General features: G+C 41.4%; 1 long non-coding RNA gene across 1 annotated transcript in view; it reads left to right on the forward strand.

Moving 5' to 3' along the window:
- The first annotated feature begins 5393 nt into the window (after positions 1-5393).
- Positions 5394-16722, forward strand: part of LOC139800795 (uncharacterized) — a 47988-nt gene continuing 36659 nt past the window's right edge. Inside the window, exon 1 of the long non-coding RNA XR_011727934.1 lies at positions 5394-5517. This is a non-coding gene — a long non-coding RNA (uncharacterized lncRNA). The remainder of the gene's footprint in view (positions 5518-16722) is intronic.

The raw sequence follows: 16722 nt of genomic DNA on the forward strand, positions 1-16722 counted from the left end.
CAGTTCATGTGATATTTCCACCTGACCTCATTGCATGTTTCTGGAGGAGGCACATAATGATTATTTGAGCCACACCCAGATGCTCCCAGCGTGGTCAGATGGTTTCTGTTATACGTGAGGACAACCCAGTTTGTAGCCTGAGCTTCCACAGCATTCCTCATAAACATAGAGGAGTTGAAGCAGACAGTCTTCTGTATCCTTCTGCAACTTCGTGCCTCAGGTGGGGAACTGCTGGGGAACCAAAGACCAGGAGCTTTTCTTTTTGGCTACCCAAGCTTAGTCTTATCTTACATGTGTGGTACCAAACATCATGTTTTTTTTAGGCAGGCCTTAGAACAGGGATAGGGGCAAAAGAGTCAAGAGTCTTAAGCCTTAGATGCTTTTTCTTGTGTATCTGTAGAGTCTAATGCTGTGATAGACTAACATATGAGAAAATGAAACAGAATACGTTTTGTAGCCTGTAACTTTTGATTTTGTATCTTGAACTTGATGCCTGCCTTCTCTTTTCTTCTCCTGCCACTGCATTTATGCTTGTTACCTGTCACGGTTTAGCACTGGCCCGGCAATTAAACCGAGTAACAGACGCTCTCTATTAATCTCTCTCTCCTCCCTCAAAAAGAAAGGAGAGAGAATAAGGGAGAGAGGCTTATGGGTTGGAAACTAAACTACACAACTTTAATGACACAGTAATGATAAATAGGAAAAAATTACTAAATATATACAAATATACAGGAAAATGGATACCACATTCCTCCCCCCCTTTCCCCCAATAGCTCTCACGTCACCACTGAGGCTGCAGGGCAGCCCTGGGAAAGTCCAGGCTGGACTCCTGGAGTCAGCAGCAGTTGGGAGCTGGAGGCAGGAACACACAGATATGGGCTGGCACGGATCAGGACCACAGGCAAATGGATGGGATTCTTCCAGGATGCCGGGAAAGGAAGGGAAGCAGGAAGGGCAGGAAGGGCAGGCAGCCGGAAGCTGGAAGCATGGCTTGGCCCTCATGATGCCTCAAATTTATACTGAGTATGATGTATATGGGATGGAATACTCTGTTTGGTCAATTCTGGCATCTATCTTGTCCGTTCCTCCCCAAAGGAGGCTGCAGGTGGGACCTCTTTATCCTTCTGGAGGGTAAAAATGTTTTCCTCAGAGCTGAGCAGTGTCCTTGGCTCTGCACACCAGTCTCTAGCAGTAACTATAAACATCGAGTGTTATCAGTCCTAGAAACACACACTGTCTGAGAAACTTGCTGTTAATTTCAGCAAGTGCAACTACTTAGCTAAAAGCAAAAGTACAAGACAGAAAATCACCTTTATCCTGGCCCAAACCAGGACATTACTAAAAAGATCCTCTATCCCTCCCAGCCCTCTCAGACGCAGGAGGCAGGCTTGTAGCTGTACTTCACCAGGCAAAGTGGGGAAGAGGGCAGTTCTGTAGCTAACCCTTCTTACAAGGCCACAGCAGTGCCAAGAAACTGAGTGCAGACCAGTGGCTGGTTTTACTGAACCTGTTAGATCACGTTGCTGGGAGTTGTGCAGTAGAGTTGAGATTCATAGGGAAAAGGAAAATGAGAAGTTAGTCTGTCCACAAGTGCTGAGAAAGAGTTAAATTAATGGGGGAAAATGAAAAAAAAAAACCCCCACTCCTTAATGTGGGAGAAAGATTATACTGGCTTACTTACAAGGTTCATGCTGAGCCCAGTTGTAATTGGAATGTACCCTTTGTAAAGTTTATTGGGTCCTGGGGCAGCTTGTTACTGAACCGGTCAATTAATCTATTTTTTTTTTTTAATGAGTTAGGGGATTTCCTTTTGTGGAAAATCACCAGGAAACCTGACCAAATGCCCACAGCTTGGGGAAAGCGTGGCCTTTACATATAGAAAACCCTTCCTCCACAATTAGGAGAGGAAATAGACACCTCCCCTTATGGGCAGCATATTTGACCAATCCAGGGACAAAATAGATGGGATTTCACCATTGACTTGCAGATTGTCGAGGGAGGATCTCCATGGAACAAGATTACTTGAATGCAGCTTGGTGTTGAAGGAAATAAAACTGTTGAGTCTCCCTGCTGAGAGACAAATGATTTCCATTTAAAAACCTGTTTGTTCCATGCTGTAACTCCCAATGTAGCAATAATTAATGATATCAGAAGGTTACGAAAGACATTCTGTTGTGCTTGCTCTGTTCTAGGCATGAAATTGGATTAACATGAAGATAAACTTAGACTTTACATCTGTTGAGGAAATCAGTAATTATATCAAAATTCACAAATATAAATCTGCTTAAGTGTGCCAGGATATTGTTCATCTATCAGCAAAACTTCCTGCCCTGTCAGAATTCAGTCGAAAGGTGAATTTCTTAAAATACTTGGATTTCCAATAACAGAATATAGTAAAGATGCAGGTTATTGAACAAACACAAACCAGCTCACCTCTGGAAACATGGTTATTTCTGTTTCAGTGGCATCCAGCCAGTACCTTCTCATGAGGAAGAATCAATTTGGAAGGTATTGAATAAACCCTTGGGCTCTGTTGTGGAGAGGTGACAACCCAGGGAAACAACTGACATGAATAAAATGCAAGGTATGACAGTGCATACTTATTAAAAGTGCATCCTTGCTGCACATGAGCATGGGGAAACACTACTGGCTTTATGGGCATCACTTGATGGGCAGATACTTTGTAGCTGCTGAATGTTTGGAAAACCTAAGGCTAGCAGGTATCTTCAGTATTTTGCTGATCAGATTTGGAGGAGATGAGATGCTGCAATTCCAAAAAATTAAAATTTTGTGTCCTTAGGGAAAAACAATAGAATAAGAGGATATTTTTGCAAATGATAATAATTAAAAAAATGTTTTCTCATTAATTAACCCCCTAAAAGTTTTTTCTATATATGCTATGTCCAACCTTTTCATAAAAGTCTGGAGTGAAAAAGAGTATAGGACCTTTGTAGCCATGAAGTGGTTTCTCAACACTTCAAAATCTTTTACTGCCTATAGAGCTAACTCCTTTTTTTTTTTCTAGTGGGGAACATCTGGTTGCTCTACTCTAAAACCCCTTCTGCTTTTTTTGAAAATTGTTATCCTACCTTCTGCTTTTTATCTTTTTTCTAGATGAGCTGTCCTCTTAGTGAACAGACATATGAGGGCAGAGAGTGGCTGTGGGTGTATTTCCAACACCAGTGCAGGGACAGGTACCTCCTGCTGGACAGGACTGATGTGGCATCTGGCTGACCCATGGACAGCAGAAGATTTTGACATTTCCCAGTTCAGCGTGGCAAACCAGCACAACTCTGTGCAGGGCCTTACTGGTAAGTTGGGGATTTCTGCAGAGTGCCCCATGTAGACATCTTGTAAGCATCTTGGCTAAGATTACACATGAGTGGATGGACAAGGAAGCTCAGGCTAAACCTCCAGTGGCAGCTACAAAACATTCCCTGCTTTCATTGAGTTTAGTGAGAACCACAGAGTATGTGTGGGGGGTAATTTTCAGTCTGTAATGTTTATAAAGTATCCAAAGAGATTGTCTCGTTATTTTTCATTTTATTAGGTACTACTTCCTTTTACCAATTTCTTTTTCATTTTTTCCTGTGTCCCTAACACTTGTCTTTGTCATAGGTTGCTTGCATGGGCTCAGCCATAAAATCATCTCTCTGTGAAAGAAACATCCTTCTATTTATTGTGTCTATTTTTTATGATGGCTTTTACTTTGAATTTATTTAACAATACTCCATTTCTTTCCTTTCACTACATTTTAACTGCTTCTTCCTGTGTCATTTGGAACTGGCCAAAGTTGGCAGATCTCAAATTTCTTTTTCCTCTTTGAAAGGTGCAGATTCTTTCTCCTTCAGTGATAATGGGCATTGTGTTTCCTTAGAAATATTCTTTTGGGCCTATTATTTCTCAGCCACTTCAGTTGGCAAACTGAAGGCTTGGAAACAAATTAGCTTGGATGGCAGCCCAAGCTGTCAAAATGAGCTGTCCATTCATTACTGAATGATCCACCTCCTGCATTTAGATCTTCAGCTCCACTTTTCCAGTAAACTTCTCAGTTGAGTTCTTGGATTTTTTTTTTTTCCTGTCACTTTTGAACTCACTGCTCCAGTCTACTTCACTTAGAACCACACAACAAAGCTATGTTCCCATTATCTGGAAGTAATGAACTAATAATGCCAGTATATAGGGCCTAGCTGGTCATCATTTTGGTAGAAGACATGAAAATTATATTCTTCTCACATATTATTTCTCTGTGAGTTACCTGAGGCTGAGGCCTTGATCACTTTGTCAAGCAAAAAATTCCATGTAGGAAAACTGATTCCTGCTTGGGTATCATTAAAATCATATTATTAGTCTTGCTCTGAAATGTTCTGGGGTTGGGGTAGGAAGGTGTTGTACCCTTTACATATTTATTTCCCTAAAGTATTCTGCCCCACTTCTTTCTGTGTATTGGTTTTGGGGGGGTTTTGTGTGTGTGTTTTTTCTGCTTTTTTTCCTCTTCTGACTTTGTTTCTCAGAGGAATAAATCTGCCAGATATATCAAATAGCATTTCTTTTTTTTAGTCTCTTCTTGCCTGGTGTCGGTGTGGACTTTGATAACAGAATTTTCAAATTGAAATGTTTTAAATTTCAGATGTTAATTTTTTTCCCCCACTATTTTAATAAACTTCTTTGTGATTTTCTACTTCAAACATTATTTTTAAAATACATATTATGTTTTAAATTAAAAAAAATCTGATTATTTGTAAAAATAACAAGTTAACAAGTTTAAAAGTGCCAAGACTCCCTGGAATAAGTTAAACTGTGTTGGGTAGTTTGTAGAGATGTCCTTAACACACTTTCTATGGGGTCATATTCTTAACACACTTTCTGTGGGGCACAAGGAGAGCTGGAGCAGAGTTTGCTACACCTTATCCCCTCAGGCTAAGATGGCAACTTTGAGTTACTATTTTGGGGTACCTCTAGAGTGTATTTCTGAGGAGAAATTCTGCAGGAAAACACTAGAAACCTTCAGATTATTACTGAAAATTTCTTACAAACCCTCTGAAATTACCCTTGATTCTACAGTGCAGTTCTAAATGCCAGATACCCAGGAGAAGGAAGGGAGTAGAAGCAAGTTTCTTGGCCAAAACCCGTGTTCTTAATATAAACAGCATGAATATTAGAGACTATGCAGAAATTTCCACTGGCAATGCAGGTGTGGGAATAAAGTGTACAGGAAGGAATATAAATATCAAATGTTGTAAAATTAAGAAGATAAAGTAAGGAAAAATGCATATACACAGCAAAAAGTGAGCTCTACTTTTTCATTACTAGGTTTGGGGCTGGGCCAGAAGAGTCTTAGATTTCTTAATGGGAAAGGTCACAGCTTTCCTTCTCATTTGTCTCTAGAACCATGCTTGCCCCTCCAGTCTAAATAAAGAACAGCATGAATTGGGACTTGGACCATGAAAATCTCTGCCAAAGATTACAAGGACTTCACCTGCAGACATGTGGAGAGAAGTGGGGAGTCTAAAGAAGGTACCTGTTCCCTTTGCTACTGCTCTTGTTCTGCTGTCAAGCAACATTCTGCTGCTTTGAAGCTGTATTTTTTATTCAGGCCCTTGCTGATTTTCCTAAGCCCAGACTGGGCCAGTAACTTCTGCTTTTGCTATGGCTGTCAACAAGGAAGTGAAGGATAAGGTGGAAAACAACTTTTAGGTTAATTGCTGCTGTACACAGACACACACAAAAAAAGCATGACTGAACTGAAATATGTCCAAACTTTAATATACCAATAACAGGCCTCTTTTCACATAGTAAAATCAGATTAGCTTTTTTAATTATATCTATCATGTGCATCTTCACCAATGGCATAGGAAGGAATTCAATCATGAGTAGGGGTGTCACCCTTTAACCAAAGGCTGAACCCATGAGGCCTCTTGCTGTCCATAGCAGCACAGTTAGTTGTAGATGTGGCCTGAAAGCAGGTACAACATCAAGGCAGCAACAGCTTGAAGCTTCTCTGATTCTACAGTCAGGTGGAAACAAATGTGTTAACCATCCAATTGATAGGGAGAAGAAAAGCACATCAGGGCACATTGTGGGTTTTCTGGGATGGGTTCTGTGAACCAGGATAATTTTTGAAGATATTTTCTATTGTGCCCACATAAAGACAAACACTCACAGAACTGCAAGTTGGCAAGGAAAATTTGATCAAAGAATCACAGAACCATAGAATATTAAATTGGAAGGGACCTCAAGGATCATCTGGTCCAACCTGTCTAATATTACTCTTTATGTGAGATGTCTCAGCACCCTGTTGATTGCTGTTGCACTTACTGTGATGCCTCTTTAACTCTTTTCTCCTTAGCCAGCTTCTCTGCAATTCTGACACAACTATAATTCTGTCATGAAGTAAAAATTCAACTGGAAAATTTTATAGGATTTTTCTTCAAAGCGAGGTATTGCTGTTTTCCTTTTTGGTATGCAAGAACATTGCCTCCCAAATTAAATAAGCATTTAGAATAAATGCACTGTGGTGATTATTGCAATTCAGGGACTAACGATTTCCTTTTTCTTTGGCTTTCCTGCTATGCAGTTGGTTGTATTTCCACACTTATGGTGGTGAATTAATTCCCTGTGGATAACGTTGCTTCCCTTGCAGCAGATGTCAAGACTCTTAATCAGAATTTAAGTAGCTTCAATTACGTTTACCTTAATTCACTTTGGAAGTGGAGTAAGTTAAATTGAATTAGGGCTACTTTGCTTCTGAGTATGTCCACACAAATATTCAATGCATTTTAGCTAATGTGTTCTAAAATTTATTCAGATTCTCTTTGCAAGTGCTCTCCAAAGCACAGATACAGACTGTGGATGCTAGAGATGAGACATAGCATAAGAAAACAGTGGTTGAGAACATTTGGGTGTAAATTCTCCCCTCTTTCAGTTGAAAATTGTTTCTCTTTGTCCTATTAGTACACACCCTTGTAAAGAGTCCCTCTCTAGCTTTCCTTTAGGCCCCCTCCAGGTACTGGAAGGCAGTACTAGCCCAGTTCAAATGACTTCACCTACTGTATTGTTTACAGAAGTGAGTATATTCTATCCTTACACGAACCCTGTCAGATCCCAAAGGGAAATACTGAGGAAAGAGAAGAAGGACTGAGATATAAGATGCAGGCTCTTTTACAGTGTTGGGGGGAAAAGTAGGAGGTATGTGTTGTGCACGTACAGGAATGCAGTACCTGTTAGATTAATTATAAAGGCAAAAAATGCATTATCTTTCCTGCCCTGGAAGAGAGTGCTTGGGGAAGGAGATGTAGGAAGAAAGTTTGGGTCTTGTGAGCACCGTGGCACATGAAGAGAGGAGGCAAGGATCTCACAGTGAGACTCAGAGTAGGCTACGAGTAAGAGTTTTTACTTCTGAAGCTCTGTTCTCAGCAGTTCAGCTGGTTTGCACACTGCAATAATACTAATTATTGTTTATTAGGAGCCTATCCATCAGCTGATGCCTGAGGTGCCTCTTGCCATTAAAATATAAACCAAGCTGGGCTGCTACACTCAATAAAAAGATTTTTAATCTGTTTCTTTCGGAGCAACTACGTGACACTAAAATCATTCTAAGGTTAAGTGGGAAGGAGTGAGTTCCTGGGAACTGAGGCTGTAGGAGAAGTATATATACAAACAGTGTCTTTCTCCTAATACAGCCAGTTGGAGGGTTGTGTCTGTGCTTATTAAGGCAGAAGAGTAGGAAAAGAGTTGGAAGACTGGAAGCATATCTTAGTGCCTGCCCATTAAATGCCTGAGAAGTGAGAACCAACTTTTTAAACTCTACTTTTATGATCATCAAGTCTGTGACAGGTCAGTGTGTAGTCTATTATCTTATCTGCTAGTGGCTACATATTCATTGGAGAGAGATGAGCTGTCCATTATACATATTTTGTACTTTTATGATGAAAGATAATTTGTGTAAAAGCATCCAGAGCGTAGGCATTTCGGGATGCTTTTAACATATCAAAAGGATCTGATCTGTATCTGTCTTTTTCCTCTAGCCAAATTATTCACCAGGAATACTGATTCTTTTATTTCCTCTCTATTCCCTTTTCACACAGTTTGTGTCAGACACTTAATTTTTTCATATTAGGGGAGCAGAACAGGGAGTGGAGGGTAAGACACAAAACAAAGAAGAAGTAGAAAAAAAAGGACCTCTTTGATTTTCTTTTAAAAATTTATTTCTCATTATTTCTTGAATAAAAATAAAACATTTTTCCTTCCCCCTATAAAATTTCCCCTAATGTTCCCTCATATTTGCCAATCAAATGAGCAAAACAAACAATCTGGAAGAGGACTTCTTTATAAACATCTTTGATATTGGGCTTATTTTGAATGAATTGATCTCAGTATGTGTCTCCAGTTATCCAACAGAGAAGATGCTTCTCCAGCTGCCAGATGGGAAGCTTGGAACCAGTTTTAAGTAGTCAAGTGGGGTAGGTCTTGGGGATGGAAATCTTATTTTTCAGAAGATGTTTTTTGTTAAGCAGGAGCATTTTGGAATGGTGTTCAGTTTTCTTAATTATGGAGGATATTTAAGATATGCCATAATACATTCCTTGACCAGAATGAGATATCTGACTGGGAAGCTGTCTTTCACCTTTCCTTCTTTCCCATGAGGGCACTGGTCACTGTAGATGAGCAGCAGGTTCATCTCCTCATTTTTGCAAACCTCTCAAAAACTTTCAGCCCATTTGAATTTGCCAGTCTTCTCCTCCCTCTTTTGTTCTTGGGCAGGAACTCCCGAGTTTAAAATTCAAGCATTCTGACAGCTCTTTCTGGTTTTGGTTTGGGTTTGTTTGGTTTGGTTTTCAAGTGAAGTTTCATAGACCAGTTTTAGAGGGAGCTGAGAACACCAATGGCCCTGAGCACCAGAGATCAAAACCACCATGTAAAATATCTAGAAAAGTACAGAGCATATTAGGCTGGTAGTGATTATTTTAATGGTTGTGACATTTATTTTCAGATGGTTTACAGAGCATATACTGTATGTATAGTGGGTTGTCTTGAAACAAACAAGTGACTTGATCCCATCAACTGTGGCAACAGCTGGTCTGTGGCTTTATGTAGCAAGAGAATTCATAGCTGTGAGCTTCAAGTGTTTGTGTTCAGGGTCATTTTTTTGTGTTTTAAGAAAAGGCTTCGTGCTCCTATAGCACCTTTCACTTGCAAGGGCTTGCTCCTTATCTATCAAGATGAGGAGTAACTCCTTGATTTAAGTCAGAGATTTATGGCAGTATAAATCTCAGGTGGGATCAGTGAGTGGCTCAAATAGCTGAGTTTCCCCAAAAAACTTTAAATTCAGTTTGCAGCAGTCAGGCAGGCAAAAGAAGTCATTTCAGTGGAAAAAGAAGAATAAGGAACCTCCTCTGCTCTGGGTCATTCCTCTCTCCTTTCCCTCGGGTATGAGTTGACAATCTAAGTATTCTTCCTCAATCCCATCTTCCCACTACATTGCTTCTCTTGATTTCTGATTTTCCCCACTCCTATTTCTGCATCCCTTAGCATTTGCCTTTACAACTGAGTTTGTCTGGTCCCTCTTCTCCCTTCACAAGTTTATTACCTCCCAAAGACAGAGTTGTGCCGCTCACTGCTACCTAGACAGTGATCAGCTTTGCACTCCCCCAGTGTGCATGCTGCCTAGGGCTGATTACATGGTTTGTTACAAGCTCCTTTTGACTCCTATAGCTCTTTTCTTGTAGAATTCAATCTCTCAGTTATTGGCCTTATGGGTTTATATAAAGTTTTGGACTGGCTTCTTCAATTACTACCTTCTTTCAAAGAGCCATCCACCCACCAGCACAATCACACCAGCACAATCACTTCCTGTTCCAGTCAGGAGGAAAGGTGTTCCTGTCATGCAATAGGTGCTTGCTTTACATGCAGAAGGGCACTTCTGCATTTTGTCTTCAGTAAATAGTGCTGCATTTTTAATGAACTTGTCCCTAAGTAACAGATTGTGCCACCAAATGCTTTTAATTTCTGTCCATTCAGACTCTAAAATTAAAGTTTTTGCTGACTTTTTGTTGGTAATGGCTGAAGGGGATGATTTTCAAAATATGCATGGCTGACACCAGCTGAAGATTGCTTTTATTTTACCCATGCTGAGTGTTCTGGCTCTTTTCTTGCATTTGTCTCAGGGAAGCTTGTTTCAATGTCCCTTGCATACTGTAATTGAATCTACTGTAGGAACTCAAGCTTGTAGCATCTTTCTCTGGGCCTCTGAAACTTCCTTCAGGGTGAAAATCTGTGTTTAATGATGAACTTTGGAGTCTGAAACCTTCTGCAAGAGGCTACCCAAGGAGTAAGACAGGAAATGTGTTGATATTCTCCATTTTAATTCAAGAGGTAAATGAGGGCACTGAGGATCATGGTGATAGGTGTCAGCTTCAGGCTGAAATGCTCAGCTCCTTGGCTCAGCAGTTTAAACAACCTAACCTGCCTATTGCTTGTTCTGAACTGAGAAATTAGTAAGGAGACAGATGTATTCTTCAGTTTCTCAGACAGATTTGGCAATGTAAAATCCCAAGGGTGTGATGATGCTTTTTGAAATGAACTTTGAATCAGTGACTTGGTTTTATTTGAAAGTTAGGTTGTGGGGCCAACTTTCCAGATGAGGCTGCTCAACACGCTTTATTAAAGCCAGTCCTGTTTCTGAGATGGCAGGAAAGCCATACTTGCTCATGATTTTAAGAATCTGGCCCCACACCTACTACAAATTTTTCATTATTAGTACTCTAATATGGAAAGACATTTTAAGAGTTGGGTTTGAATGGTTTGGGGTGAAATAGGAGAGGAAGGGGTTTTCAAGGTGACTGTGCAGAGCTGTTATTACATAGTGTCACGTATAAACCTAATGTTACAGCCAAAAAGATGTGAGGCTTGAGAAGAACAGCTTGTCACCTGAAGCCAGTGTGAGCACACGAGGCTGGGATATAAATTAACAAAGCAGAAAAGTGTAGCATTAATTTTATATTTCGTGGTGGTAATGGTTCTTTTAATGTTTCAAAGTGAGGAAGAATTAAACTTACTCATAGCCATATCAGACATGGGTACGGTCTGGTCAAGTACTGTAGCCTGATCAGGTTTCTGGCATATTAAAGAAATCCTGGTATGAGATTGGAGGAAAGTCATGAACAAATTGCCTCCTGGGAGAGCTGTGGAGGGCCAGGATGAAAGTGAAAACAGGGATAAGTGGAGAGAGGGGAAAAAAAAAAAAGCAGAAATTGTGCAAGGTGCTGAATGTGAAAACAATAAGCCTTGATGTGATGAGCATTGGCTGGGAAGCAGAAGGATCTGAGGATGGCAGAGAGGGGTAGGTGACTCTGGATAAATGGACTGGAGGGGACGAGGGCAGAAGCCTGGAGGGGAGAAAGCTTCAGTGAGATGAGGCGTGAGATGACTGAGTCTTGGCTGAAAGGCTTCAGCATTATAAATTGGGCAGGCAGATTTAATGGCAATTTTGACATCTGGGAGAGGAGGGAGGAAGAGCTAAAAATGCCCTTAAGAGTAGGAGTCTGTGAGAAGGACATTGCCACTGGCAATATGGGAAGGAAGGAGAAAATGCATTAATGCCCCCAAGGGCTAACAGTTCAGAGGCTGAAACTCTGTGGGCACTGAGGTAGGAGGGGGGAGCAAGCACTGACTGCCCCACAAAGCCCTTCTGGACCTTGGGCTTTGCATGGGTGGTGCCCAGCTTTCCCTTCAGTGGAAGGAAGGGGTCACACCACTGTCAGTTCAGTGTGCCAGCCATACAGCTTGCTGGAGAGGTCACCAGCAGGTATTTTAAGGCCGAAGTGAATTACTTCTAGAGCAAAAAGAGGTGTCAGGGAAATAACAGTGTGGCTCCCCAGGACACCAGTTTACTGTGCAGTATTCCTGAAGTATTGTATCCCATCCATTGCCCACATCTCATCCAAGGCTCTGCCCTGGAGCTCTTCTCAGCCTGGATGACTATCTAGCCTTCTGGGTACATGGGTACACCACAAACCTTTTTTTTTTTTTTTTTTTTTAAAGGGTTTTGTGCCTCTTTTTAGGGCACATGCAATGCACAGTATAGGATGGCACCTGTGAGGAGACCAGGGTTGACCTAAGGACTTTAAACTTTATGTGCTTTTTTTGGTATGGATTTCCCAGGCTGGGACTGTAATGAAGCTGCTCCTTCTCCAGATTTGGTGTGTTTGCTTTGGTTCACATGGGCCAGAGGCTACTCCTCTCCTTCTTTCAGAATGAACCAAGGCAAATGGTCCTACTCAACCTAGTACACCTCTGGAGGACACAAATTATCAGCACAGCCATTGCCAGTTTGGGTCTTTTAAGATTAAAAGTTTGATGCCCACAAACTGTCAGTGCTTTCAAAAATCTTGGCCAGATGGCTCTATAAATGCAAGGAAATAAAATGATAAATGTCAATATGGCTGTGGTGAAAATACGACTGCTAAGGGATATTAAAAGGATGGCATTTCACAGGGAGTCTCACACTCCTTTTTCCTTTCCTAAGAACACCCAATTTTTTTCAGCCAGCCACTTCCATATATGCAGACACTGAACGATCCTGGGTTAAATTTATCCTTTCCATAACTCCACGGACTTCAATAGAGTTGCACCAATGCTTGTCCTGTCTTTTGTGGCTGATTAATTTATGTTCATTTTACTTCTCTGGTGCCAGTGAAAGAATTTAATAGACCCTTATTGTTCCCTGCAGATACTCCCCCTCTGTGCAGAGAGGCATCCTGCTCTTCTCTGGGTTGGCATTGTTGTTCTTTCACTTTTTATTTCCTTCATGGAACAGAAAGGGATTGCACTGGGGGAGCTAACTGTGTTCTTGGCTCTCCAGGGAATTCAATACAGGCCTGCAATTAACCTGCATTTAACTGGCCATTGGATGTTGCTATTCCTCTACAATAAACACAGATGGTAGGCAGTTTTGACTGAGTATTTGTATACTGCAGGTTGGCACAGCTCAAGGCAAAATAAATACAATTTCCAGACGGCACAGATCTTTGCCTCTCCTCTCTGCTTTTTTTGAGAGGAGGGGAAAATCTGAAGAGTATCCAAAAAAAGCTTTTTCTTTGGCCCCCAAAATAAGTATTCTGCCTAAAAGCTGGAGCTGGTTTCAGATCTCAGCCCCATCAGTTTCTCAGGGAGACAGTAAAAGGGGAGAAAAATTTTAATCAGGATTTAGCAGGGAAAGTAATTCAGTGGGAGGGAAAGTACGTGTTGAATTGCACTTAATATCACAAGCTCTCATCTTACTAGTGCTTGGAAAGTTGCACAGCTTTACTCCTCTCATGTGTGGCTTGAGTTCTGTGGATTAAAATAAGATTTTGGAGATTTGTGGGTGAAAATACATCTTTATGTGTTTCTCAGTCTAGAAAGTGAAGAGAATATGTTCCAACTGGAAAGGCTTTTTCTGTACTTGTTTGAGGAGGGAAGGCTGTGGGCTGGATTGTGACCCTTATTAGCTGCTAATTATTTTCCTCAATCAGAAAACCAAGAGACTTTTCCCAGTGCCAAAAACGGGTTGTCTGCAGGAAAATCCAAGCTCGGGGGAGATTTAAAAAAATAAAACCCCCAAAATAAGCGTTAAGTTTAAAGAAATTGAACTAAGCATATAAAAAAATCTGCCACCAGGGTCAAACTTGATGCCATGTGGGTTGGTTGTTGTTTTGGTTTGGTTTTTTTTTTTTTTCATTAAAGGAGTGCAGATTTTGAGCCCGAGCTATTTTTTCCGGTGACTTGAGGCCCTCCGGGGGCAGCAGTGAAATGGAAAAGAGCACAGCAGTCTGCTCTTGGAACTGATGCTCACTGAATCTGAAAGGTCATGTCATGTTTTCTGGCAATTGACTCAATGGGTTTGGATTCTACAACATAAGGTCGGGCCGTTTTCACTCAGCACATGTTTACTGGGGAATGTGCCTTCCAGTTGTTTTCACATTGACCTTATTACCCTGCCACACTGATGAGCCTGGCACAAAAACTACTTTTTGTATTGCTGTGTGCATCACACTCCCTTTCCAGCTCCCCAGCGTGGTTACTTTGAGCTGATGGAGGACTTGGTGAATGCATCTTGCCCCACTCCTAACCCCCTGCTTTCCTTGCCTCTGGTAAAACACAGATATGCAGAAGCCCATTGACTACACACTTTGGAAGGACAAGAGGGGGCAATGGGACCTGGTTCCCAGGTTTTCTTACAGGAGGGCTGGAGAGGAGAGGAGGCACAGGGTCTGAGCTGTAAACTGGAGCAGGTTTACAGCATCTGATCTATCAGCCCTTCCCAGTGCTCCTGCAGTAGATTTGGCCACGACTTGGGGAGATGCTGGGAGGCTGGGATGTGCTTTGCTCTGGGCAGTGTTCAAAGGGCTGGAGGCAGTGGTTCTGGTTCCTTTTCCTCATGGTAAATCTGCTCCTTCAGTGCAAAATATACTGGCCAAGATTTACAGGGATAAATAAAAAACTGCTGCTATTTCTGCAATCACGTTGGCAGCTCACTCTCCTTGCAGCCACAGAAGTTCTTGTGCTGAGAACACAAAATGCATCTCTGCCACCTTTTCAGGCTTGAAAAAAAAGTGTTTTGGCCTTCTGTTAATTTTAGGAGTTATAAATTAAAGACAAGGAGTTTATTATTACTTGGAACACTCCCATGTTTTAAGCAGTTTGAAACAAAAATGAGCTTTTTTTGTGAAAAAAGTCGTTGATAGAGACAAGGAAATAAAGCAATGAGTGCTTTCTTCTATGAATGCATTGCTTGACCTTGTCCTGCCACCCGTTTGACAACCCTGGCTGCCCCAGTGAGGAAAAAAAAGTTGCACTGCTTTGTCATGGTTTGAATATTGCTCTTTCAATAAGGTCAGAGCAGACTGCAGCAAATCCAGTAGTCAGAGAGCGAGGCACACAGGGATGTTACATGGGAATGTCAGGACCTCAGGAGATGAGAATTTGGATTCTGGCTTGGACTCTGCTGTCTGAGCATGGCACTGGCAGGTAATTTTTGGAGTCAGCATCACAAACTGCTGAACAGAAGCACTGTGTAAGACCCAGGGATCAGTTATTACCTTGGTACCAACAAGTTCTGAAGTGGCTCAGGTGCAGGAGCTGGAGACAGGGCTTGGGGCATGTTTCTGTCATTAAAATGAGAGCCTGCCTCAGAGACTTCAAGGAATGCTTGCTACATTCACCAGGATGAGGGCAATGTCAGTGCTCTTTGCCACTGACCAGTTTGATTGTTTTTTAAAAAAAAGTGTTGTAGTCAGTCATTATTTCCCATCAGGATAGCTTTTTTCTGTGAGTTCTACTTCAGGAAGAAACTTGGTGGAGAACTCAGAATGAGCCTTTTTTTATGCTATGAACAATATGCAATAATTCACTTCTTAACACAGGTATCTGCACCACCTTGATGCTGGTGGTCTGAATATCTTCCCAGGATATAAAGCACTGTGCAGAGGAACCCATCCAGAAATCCATCTGGAACAGGAACGTGCAGCCATTTGGCCTTTTGCTGTGTCCAAGTCCCACACACAGGCTATAAGGGTGGGAACTGCTGAGGAGGAGGAGGGTTCACACATTAACATAGCTCAGGAGGTGCTGATCATTCTGTGTAGACACACCAGAACTGGCTTCACTACCACAGAACCAGTGGGCAGTGCAGAAAAGCTTGTTGGGGCAGATTGTTCCCAAAGTCTCACCCAAAACATGGCTGCTCGTGTCACTATTGGAAGCTTAATTTTTTCAAGACTCATCTGATTTTACAAGTCCATCTTGGGTAGACTGCTGCCTGACCAAAACCCTCAAGTGAAGCTTTCTTGAACAAAATCCTGGCTTTTGTATTCACAAAGTGAACACTGTGTACTGAAAAACATGGACTGTGTAAGCACAGTAGAAAATACTTGCAAAATTGTATTTGTTCAAGTCTGAAAGGACCTAGAGGACTTGAGAAGCTTGAGAAACTCACGTCCATTTTAAGCTGAAATAGAGTCTGTGATATGTTGGTACTGTGTAAAATTCCTGTGGTTTACAATCATACCCATCTCTTGCTTTGATTCATCCAGTTTGAATCCATTTTCCCAACAATTTTGTTGTGCTGCATATGTATTCCCTTTGACTAGAAGCTATTTTAATGTCTCAGACTGCTGATTTCACAAGAGCCTGAAAGGTAAAACTCCCTGGAAGAGTATTTAAAACTCAAGTAGTTTGTCTTAGAAGGAAAAATCCAGTTCAGACTGTGTGATACCCTTGCTTAACGAAGACTGCCAGTCCCCTATAGCTGGCTGTTCTGTTCTCACTTTAGGTGACAGCTATGGATTAAGAGCCTGAGGCTTTAGCTAACATCTATAGGCAAGGTGATGCATCCCTGGGGTCTAATTCAAGGCAAGTTGTGCAGGTGTCATAATTAGCAGTTTCCTGTAAAAGCTTGACAAATAAGCTGTAATCCTCAAGGCACTAGTCTCCAAAACCCCTTGCAGATTTGTTTTTAGACCAAATAATATTAATCTGTAATTTTTTATTATTTTTTTTAATTGCACAAGCTGCACATTTAACTACCCTGGACCCTCTGGTTTAGATTTTACTGAAAATCAGATGTGAAGAGGGATTAATGGTTGCAGTTGCTCACACTACCAAGCCACCACGCCACATGGAACTCACCCTTAAATGAGGCTGAGGTGCACAATAGTTGAGTCAGAGCTGACTTTGGTTTCC

This window comes from Heliangelus exortis, chromosome 11 (assembly GCF_036169615.1).
Source record: "Heliangelus exortis chromosome 11, bHelExo1.hap1, whole genome shotgun sequence".
Lineage (NCBI taxonomy): Eukaryota > Metazoa > Chordata > Aves > Apodiformes > Trochilidae > Heliangelus > Heliangelus exortis.